This window comes from Nomascus leucogenys, chromosome 6 (genome assembly GCF_006542625.1).
Source record: "Nomascus leucogenys isolate Asia chromosome 6, Asia_NLE_v1, whole genome shotgun sequence".
Classification (NCBI taxonomy): Eukaryota; Metazoa; Chordata; class Mammalia; order Primates; family Hylobatidae; genus Nomascus; species Nomascus leucogenys.
The window spans coordinates 83,951,070-83,957,461 of NC_044386.1; positions in this window are offsets into that span (position 1 = coordinate 83,951,070).

A 6,392-nucleotide genomic window follows, 5' to 3' on the forward strand; every position below is an offset into this window, starting at 1 on the left:
CTCCAATGCCATTTCTAGACCAGCGTTTAGCTTCCCCTCCCTCCCACAAAATCCCTGTTCCATTGGGGCTTCACCCTCTAGATATACTATTTTGGTTAATGTCATTAGCCAGCCTCCTGGTTGATGCCCCTTATTTGGCTCATGGCTTGCTGCCTCTCTCTCCACCTCAAATTTTGTCATATTTGGTGAGCTAAAGGTCCACGTGATGGCTTCTCAGCCACGCTCCTCTCACTTCCTTGACTTTCTCATCTCCGGTAAGATTTTCAGCACTCCACCGCAGCTGCTCACTCCTGTAGTCACACCCTCAACTTTGTTTGCACCAAAAATCATTTCACGTCCAAAATGTTGACTCTCCAACCATAACCTTTGCCTTAATTAAACCTTTCAACAAGTCTTCGACCTGTATCAGGAGCTTAACGCTTGACCTCACTAATTCCTCACTATTCATTAGCCCTAAGTTTCTTGTTTTTTTGTTTTTTAAGAGGAAGAAACTTGTTAAGAGAGATTAGAAAGTAACCTGTCTATGAGCGTGGCGGCTCATTCCTATAATCTCAACACTTTGAGAGACCGAAGTGGGAGGATCACTTGAGCCCAAGAGTTTAAGACTAGCTGTGGGTAATGAGGAGACCCTATAAAAATAAAAAAATTAAAAAATTAAAATTAGCCAGCATGGTGACACACACCTGTGGTTCCAGCTACTCAGAAGGCTGCAGCAGGAGGATCACTTGAGCCTGGGAGGTCAAGGCTGCAGTGAGCTGTGATTGCACCACTGCATTCTAGCCTGGGTGACAGACTAAGACCCTGCCTCAACTTAAAAAACAAAGAAGAGGCCGGGCGTGGTGGCTCACGTCTGTAGTCCGAGTACTTTGCAAGGCCGAGGAGGGAGGATCATGAGGTCAGGAGATGGAGACTAACATGGTGAAACCCTGTCTCTACTAAAAATACAAAAAATTAGCCGGGCGTGGTGGAGGGCACCTGTAGTCCCAGCTACTCGGGAGGCTGAGGCAGAAGAATGACGTGAACCAGGGAGGCGGAGCTTGCAGTGAGCTGAGATCACGCCACAGAAGTCCAACCTGGGCAACAGAGTGAGACTCCATCTCAAAAAAAAGAAAAAAGAAAAAGAAAGTAACCTATCTAATGTGTCAAAGCTTTAGTGCAAATACTTTGGTCCAAACTCAGTAGTCATTGTTACCAATTGCAGATTTTTACATAGGACTGAATTATATGGTAAACCACAGAGATTTGGAATAACTGAAACTCTCCTATTTGAGTCCACTACCAGCTAATGATATTGTTTTTTTCTGTTTCTCTTGGCAAAGAGAGATAGTAGTTTATTAGAAAAGTAGTCGAGAACTGTAAGTGTGAAATTATGTTAAAATAGTTCCCACAAAAATCATTATTTCTTTATGCATATTTTTAAAATTTTAACAAAGATTATATATATTTATGGTGTACATCACGTTTTCATATATGTATACATTGTAGAAGAGTTAATCAATGGTTAAATAAAGCTTTTTTTTTTTTTTTTTTGAGATGGAGTCGCGCTCTGTCGCCCAGGCTAGAGTGCAGTGGCGTGATCTTCGCTCACTGCAACTTCCACCTCCCGGGTTCAAGTGATTCTCCTGCCTCAGCCTCCTGAATAGCTGGGATTACAGGCTTGTGCCACCATGCCTGGCTAATTTTTGTATTTTTAGTAGAGACGGGGTTTTGCCAGGTTGGCCAGGCTGGTCTCAAACTCCTGACCTCAAGTGATCCGCACACCTCAGTCTCCCAAAGTGCTGGGATTACAGGCATGAGCCACTGCACCCGGCCAAATCACGCTTTTTAACATATTTATTATCTTACGGATGTAAGGTAATTTTTTTTTTTGCAAATATACACTATGTTGTTATTAACTCTAGCCGTCATGATGTAACATAGATCTCTTGAACTTATTCCTCTTGTCTAACTGAAAATTTGTGTCCTTTGACCAACACTTTTCTAATTCCTCTACCCGCCCCCGGCCTCTGGTGACCATCATTTTACTCTCTATTTCTAGGAGTTTGACTTTTTGTTTTGTTTTTTTGACACAGGGTCTCATTCTTTTGCCTAGGCTAGAGTGCAGTGGAACCATAGCTCACTGGAGCCTCAAATTCCTGGCCTGAAAGGATCCTCCTGCCTCAGCCTCCCGAGTAGCTAGGCCCACAGGCACATGCCACCATGCCTAGCTAATTGTTTTTTACTCTTTTCTCTAGAGACAGGGTTTCCCTGTGTTGCCCAGGCTGGTCTCAAACTCCTGGTCTCAAGGGATCCTCCTGTCTCAGCCTCCCAAAGCAATGAATGGGATTACAGGTCTGAGCCACCATTCTTGGTCTGAGCTTGATTTTTTCACACTCTACATGTAAGTGAAATCATGCAGTATTTCTTGTTTTGTGCCTGGTTTATTTCACATAACATAACATCTCCCAGGTTCATCCATGTTGTCGCAAATGATACAGTTTCCTTCTTTTTTTAAGGCTGAATAGTACCCCATTGTCTATATATACATTTTTCTTTATTCATTTGTGTGTTGTTGGGCACTGTGGTTGTTTCCATGTGTTGGCTGCTGTGAATAATGCTGCAATGAACATGGGAATACAAATCTCTTTGACATGCTAATTTCAGGTCCTTTGGATATATACCCAGTAGTGGGATTCCTGGATCATACAGTAGTTCTATTCTTAATGTTTTTTGTTTTTTATTTTGAGATGGAGTCTCACTCTGTCACCCAGGCTGGAGTGCAGCAGAGTGATCTCAGCTCACTGCAACCTCCACCCCCCAGGTTCAAGCGATTCTCCTACCTCAGCCTCCCCAGTAGCTGAGATTACAGGCACACGCCACCACGCCCAGCTAATTTTTTGTATTTTTAGTACAGATGGGGTTTCATCATGTTGGCCAAGCTGGTCTCAAATTCCTGACCTTGTGATTTGCCTGCCTTGGCCTCCCAAAGTGCTGGGATTACAGGCGTGAGCCACCATGCCCGGCCACATCCCTTCTTTACTAGCTTCTTTCTTTCTTTCTTTCTTTTTTTTTTTGAGACAGTCTTGCTCTGTTGCCCAGGCTGGAGTGCAGTGGTGCAATCTCTGCTCACTGCAACTTCCGCCTCCCAGGTTCAAGCAGTTCTCTGCCTCAGCCTCCTGAATAGCTGGGATCACAAGCACCCACCACCACACCTGGCTAATTTTTGTATTTTTAGTAGAGACAGGATTTCGCCATCTTGGCCAGGCTGGTCTTGAACTCCTGACCTTGTGATCCACCCGCCTCAGCTTCCCAAAGTGCTGGGATTGCAGGCATGAATCACCGTGCCCGGCTTTTTTTTTTTTTTAAGACAGGGTCTTGCTCTGTCACCTAGGCTGGAGTCCAGTGGCACCATCTCAGCTCACTGCAACCTCTGCCTCCTGGATTCTCCTGCCTCAGCCTCCCAAGTAGCTGGGACTACAGGCACACGCCACCACGCCCAGCTAATTTTTGTATTTTTGGTGGAGATGGGGTTTTGCCATATTGCCCAGGATGGTCTTGAATTCCTGGGCTCAAATGATCTGCCTGCCTTGGTCTCCCAAAGTGCTGAGATTACAGGCATGAGCCACCACGCCCAGCCTTTTCTACCTTCTCTATCATCCATCACTATAACTACTCCTTCCCTCTGTCTCCTCCCATTGTGCTTGCCTGGGAAAACCCTACTCTGCATAAATTCAACCGTTTGCCTTCCCAGTGCTTTTGCTACAGCAAAATCACAATACCAGGCAGGTTATCTTCACTCATGTTCATGATCCTAACCTCAAATGGACTGTCAATACTGCCGGGTAATTCCTACTACATTTCCCCTTAAGTTTGCTTTTCCACTCTCAAGAAGAATTTTTTCCCTAGGCTCTCTCTGCAAAACCTCTACCCCTCTCATCTTAGCTGATGACCTAGCCACCATGTTACTAAGGAAATAGAAGCAATAGGAAATACCCTGTCATTCCTACCACAACCTACAAACCCATCTGCATCTCCACCTACTTGCATCTGTCTCCTCCTAGTGCTCTGAGAAGTGGATGTCCCTTTACTAAAGACTAGCCAATCCTGGCCAGGCATGGTGGCTCACACCTATAATCCCGGGAGTTTGAGAGGCCAAGGCAGGCAGATTGCTTGAGCCCAGGAGTTTGAGACCAGCCTGGGCAATGTAGAGAGACCCCCATCTCTACCAAAAAAATGTAAAAAAATTGCCAGGTGTGCTGATACACCCCTGCAGTCCCAGCTACTTGGGAGGCTGAGGTAGGAGGATAGCTTGGGCCCAGGAGGTCGAGGCTACAGTGAGCTGTGGTCATGCCACTGCACTCCAGCCCAGATGACCCTGTCTATAAAAAAAAAAAAAAAAACTAGCCAATCCCACTGCAAAACCTATGGAACTTCCTCTCTCCCATCTTCAAGGACCTAGTTCCTAAAATCTAAATCTTCCCCTTCAGCACACAAACATGCTCTCTAGTCTTTAAAAAATAGTAACACCGGCCAGGTGCGGTGGCTCACGCCTGTAATCCCAGCATTTTGGGAGGCTGAGGTGGGCAGATCACAAGGTCAGGAGTTCAAGACCAGCCTGACCAATATAGTGAAACCCCGCCTCTACTAAAAATACAATAATTAGCCAGGTGTGGTGGCACACACCTGTAGTCCCAGCTACTCAGGAGGCTGAGGCAAGAGACTCACTTGAACCCAGGAGGTGGAGTTTGCAGTGAGCCAAGAATGCTCCACTGCATTCCAGCCTGGGCGACAGAGCGAGACTCCGTCTCAAAAAAAAAAAAAAAAAATAGTAACACAGTCACTCTGGAAAATAGTTTGGCATTTTCTTAAAAAACTAAACATGCAGCTACCACATGACCCAGAAATTGCACGCCTGGGCATTTATCCCAGAGAAATGAACACTTATGTTCATACAAAAACCGGTACACATATGTTCACAGCAGCTTTATCCATAATAATAGCAAAAACTTAAAATTAGCTCAGGTATCCTTCAGTGGGTGAATGGTTAAATAAACCATGGTGCATCCACACCATGGAATATTGCTCAGCAACAAACAGGAATGAACTATCAACACACAGCAACTTGGATGACTCTCCAAGGAATTATGCTAGTTATCTGTTGTTGTTGTTTTGAGACAGGGTCTCACTCTGTGGCCCAGACTGGCATGCAGTGGCATGATCACAGTTCACTGCAGCCTCGCCTCTAACTTCCAATCTCAAGTGATCCTCCCACCTCAGCCTCCTAAGTAGCTGGGACTATAAGTGTGCACCACATCAGGCTAATTTTTTAATTTTTTGTAGAGATAGGATCTCACTGTGTTGCCCAGGCTGGTCTCAAACTCCTGGAATCAAGCAATCCTCCTGCCTCATCCTCCCAAAGTGCTGGGATTACAGACATGAGCCAATGAGCCTGGCCCTGATTTTAAAAAGGTTACATACTGTATGATTCTATTTATATAACAGTTTGGGTTTTTTTTTGTTTTGTTTTTTGTTTTTTTTTGAGACAGAGTCTCGCACTGTAGCCCATGCTGGAGTGCAGTGGCACAATCTCGGCTCACTGCAAGCTCCGCCTCCCGGGTTCATGCCATTCTCCTGCCTCAGCCTCCCTCCCAAGTAGCTGGGACTACAGGCGCCCATCACGACGCCCGGCTAATTTTTTGTATTTTTAGTAAAGACTGGGTTTCACCCTGTTAGCCAGGATGGTCTCGATCTCCTGACCTCGTGATCCGCCCACCTCAGCCTCCCAAAGTGCTGGGATTACGGGCGTGAGTCACCACGCCCAGCCTGGTTTTTTTTTTTTTTGATACAGGGTCTCCCTCTGTCACCCACGTTGGAGTGCAGTGGTGCAATCTTGTCCACTGCAGCCTTCGCCTCCTGGGTTCAAGCAATTCTCCTGTCTCAGCCTCCTGAGTAGCTGTGATTACAGGTGTGTACCACCATGCCTGGCTAATTTTTTTATTTTTAGGAGAGACAGGGTTTCACCATGTTGGCCAGGCTGGTCTCGAACTCCTGGCCTCAGGTGATTCACCTGCCTCAGCCTCCCAAAGTGCTGGGATTACAGGTGTGAGCCACCGCACCTGGCCTTATATAACAGTTTTTGAAATGACAAAATTTTCAGCCGGGCATGGTAGCTCACACCTATACTCCTAGCACTGTGGGAGGCCGAGATGGGCAGATCACCTGAGGCCAGGAGTTTGAAACCAGCCTGGTCAATATGCCAAAACCCCATCTCTACCAAAAATTAAAAAAAATTAGTCACTGTGGTGGTGGGCACCTGTAATCCCAGTTACTCGGAAGGCTGAGGCAGGAGAATCTTTTTTTTTTGAGACAGAGTCTCGCTCTGTCACCCAGGCTGGAGTGCAGTGGCGAGATCT